Below are 8,974 nucleotides of genomic sequence, written 5' to 3' on the forward strand. Positions count from 1 at the left end.
TCGTCGATGCACTGCTGTTCTCAATGCCGATGGGGGCGGTGGGGTAGCCTAGTGGTTAAAGCGTTGGCTCGTCCCGCCGAAGACCCGGGTTCGATTCCCCACATGGGCACAATGTGTTAAGCTCATTTCTGGTGTCCCCCGCCGTGATATTGCTGGAATATTGCTAAAAGCGGCGTAAAACTAAACTCAGTCAGTCAGTCAATGCCGATGGTGGACATACCTGTTATTGAGCTTGTGACATGGTCGTTTGACCCCTGTCCCGCTTGTGGACTCGTGACGTCATTGTGATTGACTTTTCAATTGAAATTCTCCCTACTTGTTATGGTCTCATGATCCCTCCATTAAAGTTTATATGTACCTTTGACATTGTTATCGTACTTATCAACTGGGATAATATTCTGACAATGCAGTTTCTTTATGTGGCTAGTATATAATGAATTTCCGTGATACAATTACAAATCCCAAGTGTCCTAATATATACTGGCATGAAATGTATTTTGTAAGAAAGTTGATTAGAGGTGTCTTATGATACCAAATACATGGCAATGTCATTATAACATACTCTGCAGTTAAGAAAGATGCGAGTGAGAGAAAAAAAGGAATTTCAAGCAAGAATAGCAACAAATCTGAGACTTTGACAGATGGAACCCTACTTCCATAATTGACGTCGTTGGTGTTAAGAGCAAGTTATTTTAATGGAAGTTCCAAGGTTTACTTTGGACTGCCTTGACCGGCGCAACAGTGGCATTGATATCATTCTCGTTTTCATGTCTTTAGCGTCAGACAATGAGCGTTTTTGAGGCAAACTAATGAGTGGGTTTACTAAAAGAAGTAGTTACCTAATATCATGGTGGGGGACAAGAGATGGACTTCACACATTGTAGCCATTTGGGGAAAGGAACCCGGGTCTTAGGCGCGACGAGCGAATGCCTTAAAGGAGAATCCGAACGAAAAAAAAACTTTTGACATATTGTAAAGGACATTCTTTCGTGATTAAAATTGAACAAAATGTTTGTAAAATAGCAATAAAAACACAAGAAAACGTACTCGTATTTCCGCCTTTTACGGAAACACCCACAGTTAATGAGCAGAGGGGTATCACGTGACATGACGTCATATGTGCCTGTTGCTGATGGCTGCCTGTTTTATTTTACCTCACAAGTGAACATTGTCCATGGATTCTGAAGCTGTAAAAGGTGTTCCTGATGTCATTTCTGAAATGGATGTTAGACCGTATCAATACGATCCGATTTTACATCTTGCAAGACAATCTTCCAGTGAAGATGAAGAAGAAGAATCAAGCGAAACGGAGGCATCGCTTGAGTTCAAAATAATTTTTAAAATATATATACTTACACGCATAAGAAACGCAAGTTTTTTTTATTCAAATAGGAAACAAACTCGGACCCTAAATTGATATAGGTTTTTGGCATATAGTGAAGTCTTATGGTGTTTTCAATCATTTTTGTTGCGTTTTGGAAGGCCCAAGCAAAAACACATCAATAGAAGGAATCACCAAAACGCACCATACCAATGAACATGTGGGTATCATGCACATACTTCTCGTGAAATCCAACATGCACGAATTGTCACCACCATTAGTGGGTATAAGACTGCACAAAAATTAGGTCTATTATTCCTTGTTCAACAATGCCACGCTTAACTCAAATTGAAAGAAACCAGGCTATCAGACGTTCGGAAGCTGGAGTGTCTGCCCAAAATGGTGCCTCTCATTTCGACGTTAACATAACCACTATTTACCGTCTCCAGCATCGATACATCGCCACAAAGACTACCCAGCAGGCACATCAACGTTGTTTCAACATTGAGAATAGGTTGATCCTCAACGTTGAAAATAGATTGAAAATAGGTTGTATATGAAAGTTCTTTTGACGTAGATATCCGACATGGAATCAACGTTGAAGTTTGACCGATTATCAACGTTGAGAATAGGTTGATCCTCAACGTTGAAAATAGATTGAAAATAGGTTGTATATGAAAGTTTTTTTGACGTAGATATCCGACGTGGAATCAATGTTGAAGTCTGACATATTATTAACGTTGAAAATGGGTTGTTCCGTGGTTGTGTCTGGGAGGTATTACGCTTTCTTGTAAATAGACTCGCACTTCATCTTTAAACTACAATAAAGTAGCACCAAACTCCTGCATCCAGCTAAAATGCCCAAAAAGCTACATGTAATAAACAGTGTTCAAACAGAAAATTGCAGTAAAAATATTTACCTGATAAAATACTTGGTTCAAATTCCACATTCAATATAATGTTCATTTAAGTTTTATGTCAGTTGGACGTATAATTCCAGTAAGAAGAAAAGAGTATTCCAAATTAAGAAAAACTATTTACTGTTGTATTGTTACCTTGAAAAGGTGAAAATTGTCCCGAGAAGACATTTTGTCTGAATTTCAGCTGTTAGACAGACCCCTGAATAAACACAATGCAATTACTTTCACCATGAAAGGGATCCAAGATGACCAGGAACTATACCTGAAGACAGCACATAAAACAAGTCACTTTTCATGAAATCTTTATGAACACACACGCACACAGAAAACGTGGTTTAATGCATAATGTAAAACATCACACATGACATAGTCTGTAGGTGATCTCTGTTGTGCTAATAACACAATATCATCTGCACATAGCATCAAAGTGACATTTACGCCACCAATTTCAATACCACAGTCCAGATTTTTCAACACAGTTACAACTCCAAAAACACAATTATCAGCTCCTCTTCGTTTTGCCACTCCCCTGCCTGGCGGTCAGGTGGATACTTCAGAAACGTTCCTAACTCTTTCTTGAAATTTGCTTCGGGATGCATTCCCATCTCATTCCCTTGAGATAGGACACATTCTGAAATTTTATATTTAAATACATGAATAAGTTATATGGAAGATATATTGTCTTAAATGATTCAAGTATTTGTTTAATCAATCACTTGAAAGGTTCATTTCACTGCTGTAACTTGGCATGTGAACATATGAACAGCATCAATACAAAATATGACGAAAAGTGTAAACAATTTATATTTTCAACCGAAGGAATGGAAGTTTTCTTAAACATTTTCAAAGAAAATCCTCAATTTGCAAGTTGATTATTTAATTAGACTATGAATTACCGATAGGATGAATTAGACGATGCTTTACTGTCATATATTATTTGCTATGGTCATGATGAAAATGCTGCACTTGGTAATTAACTTACCAGAGATGATTGAATACAACCTTGTATTCTTAAAAGAAAACTTGCCGTTTTGCCCATCAACATTCATTCTTGACATCAAATTGTTTGACATTGTCCTGCAAAACAATGGAAGATTGTTGTTATTCTGTCAGATTTAGTTTTCTTTAGAGATTCTCGAAATGATTATTTCAAATTAATAGGAGTTGAACTGATGTAGCAATTTTGCTAACAGGAGTCATAGATTGTAACAAAAGCCATTTTACATTAAATGATAAGAAAACAAAATGGGTGGTGGTTCACAGGTCAAAGAACAAGTCTATTGTGGGAGGTCTCCCAACACCATTTGTTCCCAAACACAAGGAAGTATGGATCATGGAGTTCTGAAAACAATAATGAGCTCTCATAAGTATGCAATATATTCTCTATTATCTACTCTCTCTCTTTTGTCATTTGTACTCTCATAAAACTCAGATAAATAACTTTTTTATAATTCATAAATGTTTACACTTAATCTCTTATAGGAACGCTTAGAAAATCTCTCATATAATGAATTATATGTGCGTATTATCTGCGACGTCATAACTATGCTTCTCTGAATCATGAACAATAAAATAATGAGATTAAACTCTACATTGCCAGAAATAATCTATCATACCCTGAATAATAAGACATTGAATAACATCTCTTACAACTCCAATCTACACTCAAAAGACTTAAATGTACTCGTAAACAAACATCGCTGGCACACGCAAATTCTTGGAAACAGTGCATCTCTGACTCTCAATTCCAAGAAATGGAAGTCCTACTCTATTTGACCAAAGGGGTGACAGGTGGCCAAAACATATTGAAATGTAGGTCATACACTGAAAATAACTCTGATTTAAAACACTACAAATATACACCTTCTCTCTAATATACTCGATAGATGATCTTAACAAGGGAACATGTACATAAAATGCTGATATCTAACAACACCTGTACTTTTAAATAATGGACTCTTCAAAATCTCAGTATGTTTCACTGCACACATATTAGATTGCAAATAATGAAAAACCTACCCTTTGACAATAATAAAAAACATCATATTCAAATTCTACAGCTGACCAAATACCTGAAGAGTGTGTTTCCCAGCAATAAACATCTCTATATATCTATAAATGTATGACTTCTGTCCTCTCGCGTGCTATCTTGCATCCAGCTGTTTACGGCGAAAAACAATATGGCGCCAAGCAAGGGAGTGTTCATTAAACTAAACATCTCCGGGAGAAATCATTGTCAATTTTTTCTCTTAAATGATCAACCTTAACCTATAAATGAAAATAAAGACCAACTTTTATCACCAAAAAAGACCAAACATTATCACAAATATTCAAAACAGGTGGTAATGAAAGAGCATTATCATCTTTCTCTTAAACTTTGTGGTGGATATACTGGAAACAAGTGAAATGTTAAAAACGTGTTACCTTAGCCTTGCTCCTTTTATGTGATCCACAAAATTGCTGCCACCCAGTCTTCGAAGATGAGATTTCTGCAAATTCCATTGACATAATCTTATTTCATAATTAAATGTTCCTTACATTAAAATTACTTCTTTTGTATGTAAGATTTTAACCTTTACGAGACATGAATTATCATATCCCTTCCAAACAAGTGTAAGAATGAAATTCTGTGGGTGCAGTTTTGTTAATTGTCCCATCAAAGAATCATTAGTGAAGTTACACTTTTTGTAAATAAATAAAAGTTCAAATAAATTATATACAATTTCATCCTTCAAAGACTTTCACAAGACATTTTAAATGTAACAGTTAACAAAATCCGAAAGGAAAATTGCTCAAGTGAAAATTTTCGTTGACAGGGTTCAGGGCGTGCTCAATGCATCATTTACTGATAGATCTATTCAAACGAACAAATGTTCATAATAATGGGATGCAATATAAAATGTTGATTAATTCTATCCGATTTTGTATAGCCGCCCTTAGGGATCGTTCATAATGTATGGCTTTTGGGTGATGTTGATTTTTATGTACAATGTGAATTACACACACACACCCACCCCCACCCACACCCTTAAGTGTATGAGTATGTACAGAATAAGAGACGGCCCACCCTGCATGTCATGTACATTATCTATGACGCCCTCTCCCTTCCCATAATTTCTAAACATAGTGCGTGTGTACAAAAATGCTGACCCCTTTAGCTCCCTGAACAAAATGGGTGACACCCCACCCCACCCTCCAACCCTTACAATCCTCACCCCCACCCGCAGCCATATATTTAATTATGAACGGTTCCTTATATTGATGTACTTCATTGATTATTTGAAAATGTATATTTGCAAAATTCAAATCAGGTGATGGGTACGAAAGGAAATCTTATTCGATTATATAATAAAATGCCAAATATATGCATGCAAATATATTGAAAAATAACAAAACAAGTTCATGGAAAACACGGGCTTCCACTAAATTTTGAGAAACATGTACTGTGACATACCGGTAACCTTGTGAGATAAAACATGAGCCCTAATTCGGAGTTTCTTGCTACTGCTAGATTTAAACGGCATTCCTACGTTTTCATTATACATGAAGGACTTACTTACCAAATAAACACCAGCATGCCGTAAAGATGGTGAAAATAGAACGATATTGAGTTGAACTTCGCCAAAGTGAACTGACAACGATCAGCTGCCTTTGCGCGCGCGATAATTGTGCGCATGTCCGGATATGGCCAAACGAGGCGATCGAAAGGTCAACATCTGGCTTGTGTTTGAAAGCAAATTGTCGGGAATTATACAATTTTCACAGTTTTGTGGGAAAATATCAAATGTAATGCAATTTGGATAACTGATGACTTTATACCTAAAACTGCGATTTACGTAATATTTCCGTCCGTTGATCGATGCACAATCAAAATAATATATAAGATTATATCTGTCACTAGCTCGATCTTGATCTTTTATGAAAATAATGTTCCGAAATGATAGTTGCTAAGTTGGATACCTATTACCAATATGAATTATGTATCAAATTTGCCAAGGAAACAATTAGTTGACAATTTGTTGGTTCCTTACGTTGAAACAACGTTGACAACTAAACGAATGTCGACTAACTTTCTTTGGTCGCATGATAAACGTTGAATCAACGTTTATGAAAGGTTGATCAACCAAACAACCAAAATTCAACGTTGATTCAACGTTGTGTGCCCGCTGGGTACAGATGATCTTCCTCGGCGCGTCCAAGGGTCACAAACCGTCGACAAGAGCGAAAACAAAACTTTTGACATATTGTAAAGGACATTCTTTCGTGATTAAAATTGAACAAAATGTTTGTAAAATAGCAATAAAAACACAAGAAAACGTACTCGTATTTCCGCCTTTTACGGAAACACCCACAGTTAATGAGCAGAGGGGTATCACGTGACATGACGTCATATGTGCCTGTTGCTGATGGCTGCCTGTTTTATTTTACCTCACAAGTGAACATTGTCCATGGATTCTGAAGCAGTAAAAGGTGTTCCTGATGTCATTTCTGAAATGGATGTTAGACCGTATCAATACGATCCGATTTTACATCTTGCAAGACAATCTTCCAGTGAAGATGAAGAAGAAGAATCAAGCGAAACGGAGGCATCGCTTGAGTTCAAAATAATTTTTAAAATATATATACTTACACGCATAAGAAACGCAAGTTTTTTTTATTCAAATAGGAAACAAACTCGGACCCTAAATTGATATAGGTTTTTGGCATATAGTGAAGTCTTATGGTGTTTTCAATCATTTTTGTTGCGTTTTGGAAGGCCCAAGCAAAAACACATCAATAGAAGGAATCACCAAAACGCACCATACCAATGAACATGTGGGTATCATGCACATACTTCTCGTGAAATCCAACATGCACGAATTGTCACCACCATTAGTGGGTATAAGACTGCACAAAAATTAGGTCTATTATTCCTTGTTCAACAATGCCACGCTTAACTCAAATTGAAAGAAACCAGGCTATCAGACGTTCGGAAGCTGGAGTGTCTGCCCAAAATGGTGCCTCTCTTTCGACGTAAACATAACCACTATTTACCGTCTCCAGCATCGATACATCGCCACAAAGACTACAGATGATCTTCCTCGGCGCGTCCAAGGGTCACAAACCGTCGACAAGATCGGCACATTACCCATAATCACCAGCGAGATCCGCACTTGTCAACCCCTTTACCTTTCGAAAACTTCATGATCTCATCAGTCTTAGTAGCCAATGAAATGTTTTCACTCAATTGTTTTGTCTATCTGACCCTGGTTAATATTGAAAATTACAAAAATATCTGCTTTATACTTGACTTGGGTTACTTTTGCGTGTGAGCATACCATATCATTTAACAAGAATACTATTTGACAGCAAAATGTGATACAGTTCCAACCAGCAAACCAACCCCTATAAGTATATGACCAGTCCCTAAGAATTATAATTTTTGCAATGTGATTGCAGTTCCTTTTGTGTCAAATGGGTATAACTGTAGGGTGTCTGGGATTTAAAAACACAATAATTATGCTTCAGACGGGGGGAAAATAGAAATTATCTGCTACAAAAATTACACTGGAGTTATTTTGTTGAAAACAATTTAGGATCCTAGTTCTCATGAATAACGTAGCAAGTCTCCACACAAAATCGAAGATTAAACGAGACTTACCTGTAAGTTGAAGGTTGATATAGATTATATGAAACTAATCACAAGTAGGAGGGATCACGTGAGATAGCGATAGCGAATCAGGAGTCAGACTTTAAAGTGTTTGAAACCATGTCCACAGTCAGGGCGGGTGAAACTGTCAAGTTTGGGAGGGCACGTGATCCCTCCTACTTGTGATTAGTTTCATATAATCTATACTGAGTCAAAAAAGAAACTTCACAAAATGTAATTTGAAAAATAATGAATAATTTTTCTCTGATGATACATCTATGTCCGAAATGGGATCCCTATCTTTCGACTCGAGAAAAACGTTAGCACAACCCACTCAAACCCATCCATTCGTCGTGCAAATGACGTTAGTGCCAAATCAGGTTTTGCACGTGCAGTCGATCACGTGATCTCCGCATCGAAGTTTTCTTCATATGCACGTGTTTGCATTGGCCTCAAGAATTGAAAAAACACTTTTAAACCACAGTTCTAAGGGTACTTGAAATGCCACGATTGTTGCAAGCGGGAAGATCAGTTATTGACGTCGCAAGAGCAATGGGATGCAGCCGTCGTACTGTGTATGACTTGCGAGGTCGTCTACAACAAACTGGCACCACTTCTGATCGCCCAAGGTCGGGTCGTCCACGTGTGACGTCACGAGCAGAAGACCGTCAAATCGTCCTACGTCACCTACGTGACAGATTTCTGCCGGCTACACGAACCAGGGCTGAGATGTTTAGTGGTCGACTGTCCTCACAGACCATTCGAAATCGGTTGCATGCTGCTAATCTCCATTCTCGACGTCCATATCGTGGGCCAATATTGACGCCGTTTCATCAACGTCAACGTCTGCTGTGGGCCCAACGTCACCTCCGATGGACCCAGAGAGACTAGAATCGAGTCGTCTTTACCCTCAGATTCGCGGACGGCAGGCATAGAGTCTGGAGACGACGTCGTGAACGGTATGCCCAGTGTTGTGTACAGGAAGTCGACAGATTCGGGGGCGGAAGTTGCATGGTGTGGGGTGCTCTCTGTGGGAACAACCGTTCCCGACTTCTGGTCATCCGTGGAAACCTCACAGCTGCTGCTTACCGCGACCAGGTGCTC

This window comes from Haliotis rubra, unplaced genomic scaffold (genome assembly GCF_003918875.1).
Source record: "Haliotis rubra isolate DU_JTF1 unplaced genomic scaffold, ASM391887v1 Scf30, whole genome shotgun sequence".
In the NCBI taxonomy this organism is placed as follows: Eukaryota; Metazoa; Mollusca; class Gastropoda; order Lepetellida; family Haliotidae; genus Haliotis; species Haliotis rubra.